The sequence below is a fragment of the Schistocerca gregaria genome, chromosome 2, assembly GCF_023897955.1.
Source record: "Schistocerca gregaria isolate iqSchGreg1 chromosome 2, iqSchGreg1.2, whole genome shotgun sequence".
Classification (NCBI taxonomy): domain Eukaryota; kingdom Metazoa; phylum Arthropoda; class Insecta; order Orthoptera; family Acrididae; genus Schistocerca; species Schistocerca gregaria.
In genome coordinates, this window is record NC_064921.1 from 887348765 (window position 1) to 887362099 (window position 13335).

At 44.0% G+C, this 13335-nt stretch overlaps 1 protein-coding gene across 1 annotated transcript in view; it reads right to left on the reverse strand.

The window, feature by feature from the left end:
* The window catches only part of LOC126335318 (esterase FE4-like), a 299162-nt gene that overhangs the window by 201508 nt on the left and 84319 nt on the right, over window positions 1-13335 (reverse strand). The window lies entirely within an intron of this gene.

Sequence of the window (13335 nt, forward strand, 5' to 3'; positions counted from 1 at the left end):
TTCATTCCAATATCCTAGTTTTCGTTTTGTACATGTTAATCTTATATCCTTCTTTCAAGATACTATCATTCTGTTAAGCTGCTCTTCCAAGTCCTTTGCTGTCTCTGACAGAATTACAATGTCATCGGCAAACCTCAAAACTTTTATTTGTTCTCCGTGAACTTTAATTCCTACGCCAAACTTTTCTTTTGTTTCCCTTACTTCTTGCGCAACGCGCAGACTGAATAACTTTGCCTCACTCCCTTCTCAACCACTGCTTCCCTTTCATGACTCTGCACGTCTCCAGTCACGTAGAATGAAGATCTTAGAGCACATCAGAGACAGCAGAATCAATGTGATTTTCTGAGAGTTGTACGCAAAAAGTTAAAATATGATAACGGACACAACAAATTTCATGCAGTTCACAGACGGATGGCGCACTTGTCTTCCCTCTCTTCGGTAAACTTGACGCCTGGGGCGTTAGTAAGAGCACCCAGTGATAGAGTTAACTATCAAAATAAAATCCGCCAAGTCATGAAAAGCAGACCATGTACTGGACAAAGTAAACGCCAGGGAAACGGAGAAATAAGAGTGGGGATTTGTGAAAGTTTGTAAGATCACCGATGCAATCCATGCAACTCGGTTGCTCATTGGAAAAAAAGCAACCGCAGAAGCTTAAGCATCTTCACTCCCCTTTCCTGGATCTAGAAAAGACTTTTGACAGAGCATGATCTCATATGGTGTGCTCTCCGAAAGCATGAAGCACCTCAAGTACTAACTGAATGGCTTCAGCTGCTCTATCAGAATCCTAGAAGTCGAGTACCGTCTACTGCTTGATTTTAGGTGACTTTCCTGTTTCAATGGGTCGCCATCAGGGATCTGCTATTCCTCGCCTCTTCTTGACCATAGTAATGGACACGGTCAATCCAGATCTTCAGAAATTAGAATCTTGGAAACTCCTGTATTTTAAGTGTGTTCTACTGGCTACTGAAAGCAAGAACGACATTCTCAGACAAGTCCAAGCCTGAAAGGACCGCCTCGAACGGTCAGGACTGTTTGCAGTTGTTGTTGTTGTTGTCTTCAGTCCTGAGACTGGTTTGATGCAGCTCTCCATGCTACTCTGTCCTGTGCAAGCTTCTTCATCTCCCAGTACCTACTGCAACCTACATCCTTATGAATCTGCTTAGTGTATTCATCTCTTGGTCTCCCTCTACGATGTTTACCCTCCACGCTGCCCTCCAATACTAAATTGGTGATCCCTTGATGTCTCAGAACATGTCGTACCAACCGATCCCTTCTTCTGGTCAAGTTGTGCCACAAACTTCTCTTCTCCCCAATCCTATTCAATACTTCCTCATCAGTTATGTGATCTACCCATCTAATCTGTCAGGACTAGGCCTCGATATAATGAAGACTGAATATTTGTCAACAAATGCAGGTAACATGCACACCATAATCAGTATCGAAGATAAAGATCAGTCAAAGACAAATATTTTCAGTCCGCAGCTCGTGGTCGTGCGGTAGCGTTCTCGCTTCCCGAACCCGGATTCCCGGGTTCGATTCTCGGCGGGGTCAAGGATTTTCTCTGCCTCGTGATGACTGGGTGTTGTGTGATGTCCTTAGGTTAGTTAGGTTTAAGTAGTTCTAAGTTCTAGGGGAACTGATGACCATAGATGTTAAGTCCCATAGTGCTCAGAGCCATTTGATATATGTTCAAGTATCTTGGCTAAAAAATCGCTCGTTATCCCGAATCACAAAATGCATTAGCAATTCATGGCTCTAGAGATGGCTGATAAATCGAGAGGTTCACTGAAGGGGAAAAAAGTCGCAAGACTAAAAAATAATTAATCTAGAGTAATGAAATTTCGACAATATATTTGTCTACGTAATATATTTAAGTGATAAATATTTCAAAATCACAGGTTAATGTATGCACGAGATAAGCCATTGCAGATGTGAAATGCTGGTACATTAATAACCGGTGTAACCGCATGCATTGTGCTGTACAGAGCCCGATGTCAGTTTGTGGGATGGAGTTCCATGTCTGTTGCAATTGATGGGTCAGTACAGGGACGGTTAATACTGTTTGTGGATGATGGTGGAGTTGTCGTCCGATGATGTCCCATCTGTGCTCGCTTGGAGACAGACCTGGTGATCGAGCAGGCCAAGGCAACACGTCGACATTCTGTAGAGAATGTTGGAATACAACAGCGGCATGGATGGGATGTCATTATCCTGCTGGAAAACACCCCCTGGAATGAAACTTATAAGCCATGTCTCCACTATGTCCTTTCTTTCAGGAGTGCTAGTTCTGCAAGGTTCGCAGGAGAGCTTCTGTAAAGTTTGGAAGGTAGGAGACGAGACCTTGGCAGAAGTAAAGCTGTGAGTAGCGGGCGTGAGTCGTGCTTCGGTAGCTCAGATGGTAGAGCACTTGCCCGCGAAAGGCAAAGGTCCCGAGTTCGAGTCTCGGTCCGGCACACAGTTTTAATCTGTCAGGAAGTTTCATATCAGCGCACACTCCGCTGCAGACTGAAAATCTCATTCTGGAAACATCCCCCAGGCTGTGGCTAAGCCATGTCTCCACAGTATCCTTTCTTTCAGGAGTGCTAGTTCTGCAAGGTTCGCAGGAGAACTTCTGTAAAGTTTGGAAGGTAGGAGACGAGACCTTGGCAGAAGTAAAGCTGTGAGTAGCGGGCGTGAGTCGTGCTTCGGTAGCTCAGATGGTAGAGCACTTGCCCGCGAAAGGCAAACGTCCCGAGTTTGAGTCTCGGCCGGGCACACAGTTTTAATCTGCCAGGAAGTTTCATATCAGAGCACACTCCACTGCAGAGTGAAAATCTCATTCTGGAAACACCCCCTGGAATGCTGTTCATGAATGGTAGCCAAACAATGCGAATCACCAGACTGACGGAAAAATTTGCATTCAGAGTGCATCAGGCAATGAACGAGCGTGCTCGTGCTGTTGTACAAAATTTCACCCAAGACCGTAGCTCCAGTGTGCCTAGCAAGCAGACAGGTTGGTTGCAGGCCCTAAACAGCCCTCCGTCTAACGAACACACTGCTATCACTGGCACCGAGGCAGAATCCGCTTTCATCAGAAAACACAATAGACCTCCACCGTGCCCTCCAACGAGCTCTCGCTTGACGCCATAGAGGTTGCAAATGGCGATGATCTGGGATAAGTGGAATATACGCTGCATCTGTCTCGGAGCTGTTCTTGCAGCAACCGGTTTGTAAAAGTTCGTTGTGTCGCTTTGGTGTTAACTACTGTTCAAATTGCTACTGCAGATGCAGTACGATGCGCCAGAGCCATACGCCGAACACAATGTCTTCCCTCTCGGTAGTGTCACTGGCCGTTCGGAGTCCGATCTTCTTACGACTGTACAGTCTCGTGACCACCGCTGCCGGCAGTCATGTACAGTGGCTACATTCATGCGACGTCTTTGTGCAGTATCGCAGAAGGAACATCGTAGCCCTGTTACACGACATCGTTCAAACTCAGCGATGTGATGATAATGGCTTCTTTGCCACTTTACAAGGAATTCTTGACTAACATTAACTCAACACGTCCAATTTCGATTAGGAAACTACCCCGGTAATTAGTTCAGAGTCCGCAGCTCGTGGTCGTGCGGTAGCTTTCTCGCTTCCCACGCCCGGGTTCCCGGGTTCGATTCCCGGCGGGGTCAGGGATTTTCTATGCCTCGTGATGACTGGGTGTTGTGTGATGTCCTTAGGTTAGTTAGGTTTAAGTAGTTCTAAGTTCTAGGGGACTGATGACCATAGACGTTAAGTCCCATAGTGCTCAGAGCCATTTGAACCATTTTTTTGAATTGTTTCAGTGGCATAATGAATTCTTCAAAATTCGCTTTTTGCTTCACGCCAGTGGCCTTAGGAAATAGACGGTGTTTTTTTGTGAGAATTTGTCCCTTCCACAACGAGATTTTTTAAAATTCATCTCCATCAAATCAGAAATAACTTGTTTCTCTCTTTGCAACATGTTACTGTATGCAGTACGCAGTCAAGTCCACATGAAGTGTGAGTTCTGCAGTTCATTCCTGATATTCTGATGTTCGTTCCTGGTTTCTTTTTTCCTTCACAAATTCAAAAATAGCGGGCGTTAAACTGAAAAGTCATTCCACGCATGCTACTTGATCTACCCAACGTACTTTGCAGTAAAGATAGTATGAGAAGCTTGTGTGGCTGTTGCAGGGTAGGTTGTGCTGAGAAATAACTGTTAAAAGAAAAATTCGATACGTAGCGCCGGTTTTGAGTTAATTGGTTCAAATGGCTCTGAGCACTATGGGACTTAACTTCTGAGGTCATCAGTCCCCTAGAACTTAGAACTACTTAAACCTAACTAACCTAAGGACGTCACACACATCCATGTCCAGGGGAGGATTCGAACCAGCGACCGTAGCAGTAGCGCAGTCCCGGACCGAAGCGCCTAGAACCGCTCGGACACACCGGCCGACTGCTCGGGATTTTATCCGTACTACTGTCCCATGTCCAATTTCTGTATCTCTCTCTTGTTCATTTTTAAGGTACCAAACGGAGAACACGTTTGGGGATACCGCCTCTGGTGGGACTCTTGAATTTGCATGCGTCTCGGCCTCACTGGCTAACTTCAGTGCTGATCAACTCAGAAACGCCGCAGTGTATCGAATTTCGTCTTTAACAGTTATTTCTCACTACAGTCTATCCTGCGACACCCTTTTAGACTCTTCAGGCTGCTTCTAAGCACCCTGTATATAGTGTCCACTCTAGTCATTTCATTGGCCGCGTGGGGTAGCCGTGCGGTCTGGCGCCTTGTCACGGTCTGCCCGGCTGCCCCCGTCGGAGGTTCGAGTCCTCCCTCGGGCATGGCTGTGCTTGTTGTCCTTAGCGTAAGTTAGTTTAAGTTGGATTAAGTAGTGCGTAAGCATAGAAACCGATGACCTCAGCAGTCTGGTCCCATAAGATCTTACCACAAATTTAATTTAAAAAATCATTCATTTCCGTCAAAAAGTGTGGGAACTGACAGTGCAACAATTAGTGTGACTTCAGGAAATTTAATATCTGTACCATCAATTTCATCACAAATTCTATTCATATAAATTTGGCACAAAAATCTTCATGATGTACAGGTCAACCCCGTAAAAATCGTGTGTCGATCATGGTAATTTTTTGCTCTTTCGTCGTCAACAAATCTATAAATTTTCTCTGCATGATGTCGTAACGTCGTTCGACAAAATTCTATTATGCGGCAGCATGATACATATTCTCATCCTTCTCTTCTGTGTTTTCCATTCGTTGTAAAGGCTTGTGGCGACATATCGCCAGACTGCCTCTTTTTGCGGAAACGACCAGTGCACCTGTGAACTGCCTTTACATCACCAACAAATAATGAAGGATCAACAGCGCCTGACACGATGATTCTGCCAAACTGAAGGAAGTCGTGTTGGCGGATAATTCCCGCACCAAACTGTTGAATGAATTGTCGCACTACACAGAGTACTTCCGAGAAGAAAGGAGCAAAGCCGAGCAGAGCAGAGATAGGCCAAGTCTTGGATTAAGCTCGTGCAGTTTTGCGAGCCGCGGCCGACCCTGTCGTAAACATTGTAGAGGATGTGTGCGATATCGTATCTGATCTAATTACTTGTGCAAAATTTTGCGAATAACTGGTTGAGGAATGCCCAATCGCGACTTGCACAACGTGTAGATTTATTTGCGCAACGAAGGAACGTCTCCTGGCCACTGTTTCAACTGCAACACATGGTCCTTCGGAACTTTTTCATTTACAGAGGCAACCTCTGTCCATGAACTGTCAATACCAGCACTGAATGCTGGGCTGATGGCTGTATGCTGTGCTGTCTTCGGAAGCATGGTAGTGATTGGAGTTTGTCTTCTAGTATGGCAACACGCAAAATGCTTTCTATCGGGTAGTCGCCATTTTGCAAACTGCTGTCCCCCTATCGCATTATGTATCACTACGATATGCTCTTCCCATTGATTGTCAGTACAAACGGGTGGGCATTATGCACTTATGTTCACAGCTTAAGGACGAAAATATCTTCCGCATGACCGAGCGAGGTGGAGCTGTTGCTAGCACACTGGACTCGCATTCGGGAGGACGACTGTTCAGTCTCGCGTCCCACCATCCTGACTTAGGTTTTCCGTGATTTCCCTAAATCGCTCCAGGCAAATGCTGGGATGGTTCCTTTGAAATGGGCACGGCCGACTTCCTTCCCCGTCCTTCCCTAATCCGATGAGACCGATGACCTTGCTGTTTGGTCTCTCCCCCCAAACAATCCAATCCAATCCAATCCAGTCTTCCGCATGATGTGTCACTGCGAAGTAACATACCTCGAAGAAACTTGAATTAGAGATAAAAAGAACTGATACAGTATGGCACGGAAAGTAACTGAAGGAAATACGCAATGTGTTTGGATAAAAGTGTGACTTCTGTTCGTCCCATTGCGTATAGAGCAAGTTTCATCTAGCTACGTTATTTGGCAGTTTCACATCATGCTAAAGTTACTTTCGGCCTTACGTTTTGCGCACCAGTGTATGTTTCAAGCTATGTTGTTGTTGTTGTTGTCTTCAGTCCTGAGACTGGTTTGATGCAGCTCTCCATGCTACTCTATCCTGTGCAAGCTGCTTCATCTCCCAGTACCTACTGCAACCTACATCCTTCTGAATCTGCTTAGTGTACTCATCTCTCGGTCTCCCCCTACGATTCTTACCCTCCACGCTGCCCTCCAATGCTAAATTTGTGATCCCTTGATGCCTCAAAACATGTCCTACCAACCGATCCCTTCTTCTAGTCAAGTTGTGCCACAAACTTCTCTTCTCCCCAATCCTATTCAATACCTCCTCATTAGTTACGTGATCTATCCACCTTATCTTCAGTATTCTTCTGTAGCACCACATTTCGAAAGCTTCTATTCTCTTCTTGTCCAAACTAGTTATCGTCCATGTTTCACTTCCATACATGGCTACACTCCAAACAAATACTTTCAGAAACGACTTCCTGATACATAAATCTATATTCGATGTTAACAAATTTCTCTTCTTCAGAAACGCATTCCTTGCCATTGCCAGTCTACATTTTATATCCTCTCTACTTCGACCATCATCAGTTATTTTACTTCCTAAATAGCAAAACTCCTTTACTACTTTAAGTGTCTCATTTCCTAATCTAATTCCCTCAGCATCACCCGATTTAATTTGACTACATTCCATTATCCTCGTTTTGCTTTTGTTAATGTTCATCTTATATCCTCCTTTCAAGACACTGTCCATTCCGTTCAACTGCTCTTCCAAGTCCTTTGCCGTCTCTGACAGAATTACAATGTCATCGGCGAACCTCAAAGTTTTTACTTCGTCTCCATGAATTTTAATACCTACTCCAAATTTTTCTTTTGTTTCCTTTACTGCTTGCTCAATATACAGATTGAATAACATCGGGGAGAGGCTACAACCCTGTCTCACTCCTTTCCCAACCACTGCTTCCCTTTCATGCCCCTCGACTCTTATTACTGCCATCTGGTTTCTGTACAAATTATAAATAGCCTTTCGCTCCCTGTATTTTACCCCTGCCACCTTTAGAATTTGAAAAAGAGTATTCCAGTCAACATTGTCAAAAGCTTTCTCTAAGTCTACAAATGCTAGAAACGTAGGTTTGCCTTTTCTTAATCTTTCTTCTAAGATAAGTCGTAAGGTCAGTATTGCCTCACGTGTTCCAACATTTCGACGGAATCCAAACTGATCCTCCCCGAGGTCTGCATCTACCAGTTTTTCCATTCGTCTGTAAAGAATTCGCGTTAGTATTTTGCAGCCGTGGCTTATTAAACTGATAGTTCGGTAATTTTCACATCTGTCAGCACCTGCTTTCTTTGGGATTGGAATTATTATATTCTTCTTGAAGTCTGAGGGTATTTCGCCTGTCTCATACATCTTGCTCACCAGCTGGTAGAGTTTTGTCATGACTGGCTCTCCCAAGGCCGTCAGTAGTTCTAATGGAATGTTGTCTACTCCGGGGGCCTTGTTTCGACTCAGGTCTTTCAGTGCACTGTCAAACTCTTCACGCAGTATCGTATCTCCCATTTCGTCTTCATCTACATCCTCTTCTATTTCCATAATATTGTCCTCAAGTACATCGCCCTTGTATAAGCCTTCTATATACTCCTTCCACCTTTCTGCCTTCCCTTCTTTGCTTAGAACTGGGCTGCCATCTGAGCTCTTGATATTCATACACGTGGTTCTCTTCTCTCCAAAGGTCTCTTTAATTTTCCTGTAGGCAGTATCTATCTTACCCCTAGTGAGATAAGCTTCTACATCCTTACATTTGTCCTCTAGCCATCCCTGTTTAGCCATTTTGCACTTCCTGTCGATCTCATTTTTGAGACGTTTGTATTCCTTTTTGCCTGCTTCATTTACTGCATTTTTATATTTTCTCCTTTCATCAATTAAATTCAATATTTCTTCTGTTACCCAAGGATTTCTAGCAGCCCTCGTCTTTGTACCTACTTTATCCTCTGCTGCCTTCACTACTACATCCCTCAGAGCTACCCATTCTTCTTCTACTGTATTTCTTTCCTCCATTCCTGTCAATTGTTCCCTTATGCTCTCTCTGAAACTCTGTACAACCTCTGGTTCTTTCAGTTTATCCAGGTCCCATCTCCTTAATTTCTCACATTTTTGCAGTTTCTTCAGTTTTAATCTACAGGTCATAACCAATAGATTGTGGTCAGAGTCCACATCTGCCCCTGGAAATGTCTTACAACTTAAAACCTGGTTCCTAAATCTCTGTCTTACCATTATATAATCTATCTGATACCTTTTAGTATCTCCAGGGTTCTTCCACGTATACAACCTTCTTTCATGATTCTTAAACCAAGCTATAAGACGTCAGAAACCGATGGATCGTTTGTAATCACCCTGAATTTATGCTTGTGCCAGGTAACAGCGACAGATTAAATTAGGAATGCCATTACTTTAGCAAAGTCTGCTGCTTCCTTAGTTATAGTTTAAATACCTGGTGTTTATCTTTTACTGGTAGTATAATATTTATTCGTTTTTTTTTTTCAGCCACTTCTGTAACGACTGTTTACAGTACTCTCGTAACTGCAGCAGTCACTTAACTTCCCGCCCTTTCGTGACAACAACTGGACACTCTCCACTGTTTCAACTGCAACACATAGGTCCTGCGGAGCTTTTTCATTTATGGAGGGAACCTGTGTCCTTGAACAGCACTGAATGCTAAGATGGTAGCCACATGCTGTGCTATCTTTGAAAGCACTGTAGTGATGGATTCTGTCTTCTAATGTAGGTAGTGTTTATCTTCTACTCGTAGTTTAATATATATATATATATATATATATATATATATATATATATATATATATATATATATATATATATATATTAAAGAAAGTATCTACATCTGTAACGACAGAGGGCTGTTTACAGTATGCTCGTAACTGTTGTGCCATTTTACAATGAAAACTGCTACTAGCCACGCAGATAACACGAAAGTTGACTTCATGTATAAAGATAGAGAATTTGTAAAACAGTGGCTAATGAGATATGCTTTTAAATTTTTTTTGAATTGGTGACGATTCCACGTTTCTAGCTTTGTGCTGATGCTTCGAACAGGTTTTGAATTACAATTAGGACATCATCCCAAGGTTTGTCGATCAGGAACTTTACGCTGCCACCTCTGCTCGCCTTGGTCTCCAACAGTCTACCTTCAGAGCCAGCACCACAGAAGCAACGTGTACTAGTGACCTCGACTACGGAGACACTCCGCATACGTTTGTTGGTTCAAGTACTTTACTACCGTAATTTAGTTTGTCTTATTTACGACTTCCTCATAATTTACCTGCGCGCTTTACGTCGTTGTTCTGTGAACAGCTACGAAGCAAGCATACCGCGGTTTCAAAACGTAAACGGTGTTCCAAGTATATCCCATCCGCGTCTGGAAGTACCGATGTGCTGGAATTACTGCCAGTTCTTGGTTGGCCTTGTGGTGTTTCTGCATGACAGCATTTATACAATTCCAGCTTCGTGATTCGCAGTGCTTTCTTTCGTACATTGTCTTAGCGGAGTAGAAACACTATCCCGCTACGGTACACGAAACACTAGTGTTTCACACATCTTCTGCTTACTGGTCACCGTAACCTTAAATTTATTGAATGAACGCGGCTTGTGGCGACAGGGTCATTGGCCAGTTACGTTATCGTGAGGGAGAAAGACTCTTGAGCAGAACGCTTTCTCAAAATTAATTGCGACATTACCCTGTTTTAGGAAAACTGCGCGTCCTTCGGTGACAGACGCATTTCGTAAGGCGTGCTTTCGGCTGGTACCACACCTCGATTCAGAGGTCGTCGTGGACCGGTTTACCACCGTCAGCCTTCCCAGCAGCAAAACTTAACTTCCCGCCCTTTCGTAACAAAAATCTGTAGCATTTCGTGCTTGGGAATGATATACCCACACAACTGACACGCGTGTGCCTACATTCACTTGCCTGGAGCTTCATCTGGTCCACACCTCTTGCGCCAGTTTTCAGTTACTGTAGCAGATGTGCATCTGGCATCAGTGCGAAGATCCGTTTGAAAGAAAAATGTTTTACTAGGGATAGTCTCGTGGAAGGTTGTGTGCCGTTACCTTCCTCTGATCTACGAACAGGCTTACCTGCAATAGGACGACCTACATTTTCGCTTGGACCCAAACCACTGTACAACTATGCGTTTTTCAAATCAACAAACATTGCCAGATGTGAAAGAAGTGATAAGAGACAGATAAAGATACTTGGATTGACGGGTGATATAACCCGAGGCCTTTGGATCTGTAGTGATTCTTTATCAACGGGACACATTTACACGGATGGCACGAAAAGAATGTTGAGCTCCAATATCGAAGAAAAGAGCCATTTGGGTTGGCATCTGTAGCTAACAAGCGTGGCGGAGGATACTGCTGGGACCTCCATTTTATGTTCCATTCGTCTGCAGACCTCGGTAAAAGCTCTAATTTACTCTGATTTAGGGTGTGATACGCTGCGTGACTGCACTTGGTACTTACGCTCTCGGAATGAAACTGTTGTTGTTGTTGCTGTTTTGGTCTTCAGTCCAGAGACTGGTTTGATACAGCTCTCCGTGCTACTCTATCCTGTGCAAGCTGCTTCATCTCCCAGTACCTACTGCAACCTACATACTTCTGGATCTGTTTAGTGTATAAATTGGTGATCCCTTGATGCCTCAGAATATGTCCTAGCAACCGATCTTTTTTCGAGTCAAGCTGTGCCATCGATTTCTTTTCTCTCCAATTCTATTCAATACCTCCTCATTAGTTATGTGATCTACTCATCTAATCTTCAGCATTCTTCTGTAGCACCACATTTCTAAAGCTTCTATTCGCTCCTTGTCTTCACTATTTATCGTCCACGTTTCACATCCATGCATGGTTACACTCCATACAAATAATTTCAGAAGAAGCATAGCTTAACCTGGACTATAGAATTTGTGTAGCGTATTGCCACTCTACGGGACTCCCTACACACAGACACTTAAATCTATACTCTCCTTCATAAACGCTTTCCTTGCCATTGCCAGTCTACATTTTATATCCTCTCTTCTTCGATCATTATTTTGCTCCCCAAATAGAAAAACTCATTTACTACTTTAAGCGCCTCATTCCCTAATCTAATGCCCGCAGCATCATCCGATTTAATTCGACTACATTGCATTATCCTCGTTTTGCTTTTGTTGATGTTCATCTTATATCCTCCTTTCAAGACCCTGTCCATTGCGTTCAGCTGCTCTTCCAGGTCCATTGGTGTCTCTGACAGAATTACAATGTCATCGGCGAACCTCAAAGTTTTAATTTCTTCTCCTTGGATTCATACTCCGAATTTTTCTTTTGTTTCATTTACTGCTTGCTGAATATACCGATTGAATAACGTCTGGGGATAGGCTACAACCCTGTCTCATCCCCTTCCCAACAACTGCTTCCCTTTCATGCCCCTCAACTCTTATATAACTGCAATCTGGTTTCTGTACAAATTATAAATAACCTTTCGCTTCTATCTGATCAAAAGCACCCAGACCTGTCAGTGAATACTATGGAGTGTGTCCACCCTTCGTCTTTATGACGGCTTTAACCCAGCTACGGACACTTTCAATGCGGTGTCTGGACGTCTGTTTAGGAATGGCAGCCCACTCTTACATAAGGGCCGGAACCAGAAAAGGTAAGGTAGTGATGTTGAACGCTGGATCCTGTACCGAAATATAGGGTCTAACTCATCCCAAATCTGTTCCATTGCCTTCAGCCTGGGACTCAAGGAAGGCCCGACAATTTCAAGAATGTTACTGGCCACAAATCATTGCATCGCAGCGGCAGGGTACATTGCCATGTTGACACAATCATTTTCCCCGAACTGTTCCTCTACTGTACGCAATTCACAATGCTGTTTAGTGTCTTCATATCCTTCCGCATTTAGCACTTTCTTAAGCGCAATAAGGGACCACAGCCTAACCACGAGAAGCACTCCCATACCGTAACACCACCCCCTCCGCAATTCACTGCTGGCGTGGTGGCAGGTAACGTTCTCAAGGCATTCGCCAAACCCAAAACCTTCAGTCGCATTGCCACAGGATACAGCGGGACTTATCACTCCAAATCATTCGTTTCTAGTCATTCGCGTCGCGCTTTACAGACCTCAAATATAGCTTAACATTGACTATAGTAATGTGTGGCTTATTGCCGCTCTACTGGACCCTACACACAGACATTGTGCTTACTGGACTGCTGGTAGCACTTTGGAACTCGTGAGTAATGTCTTCCGCTGATTTCATGCGATTGTCTACAACCACCCTCCACAATGCTCCACAATCACTGTCTGTCACTGCCTGAGGTCTGCCTGCTCTTGGCTTACCTATGGTTGTTCCTTCGCGTTTTTTCCTTCACAGTCACAAACCTACGGTCAAACTGAGAAGTTTCAGGAGGGCTGAAGTGTCCCGGGTAGATTAGTTACTCGGGTGACGTCCATTGACTAAATCACTGAGCTCTTCTCACCAACCCATGCCTCCGTTACTGCTTCTCTTCTGAGCCCACGCCTTGGTTTATACTGGCGGGTCCGCCCCTTGCGATATCTAATCGTCAATTCTGCGTTACTTAGTGGTCTTCAGATGGTTCAAATGGTTCTAAGCACTGTGGGACTTAACATCTGAGGTCATGAGTCCCATAGACATATAACTGCTTAAGCCTAACTAACCTAAAGACATCACAGTTGACACACAGTCAACACGGGTTCAGAAAACATCCTTCTTGTGAATCACAACTAGCTCTTTATTCACATGTAGTGCTGAGTGCTATTGA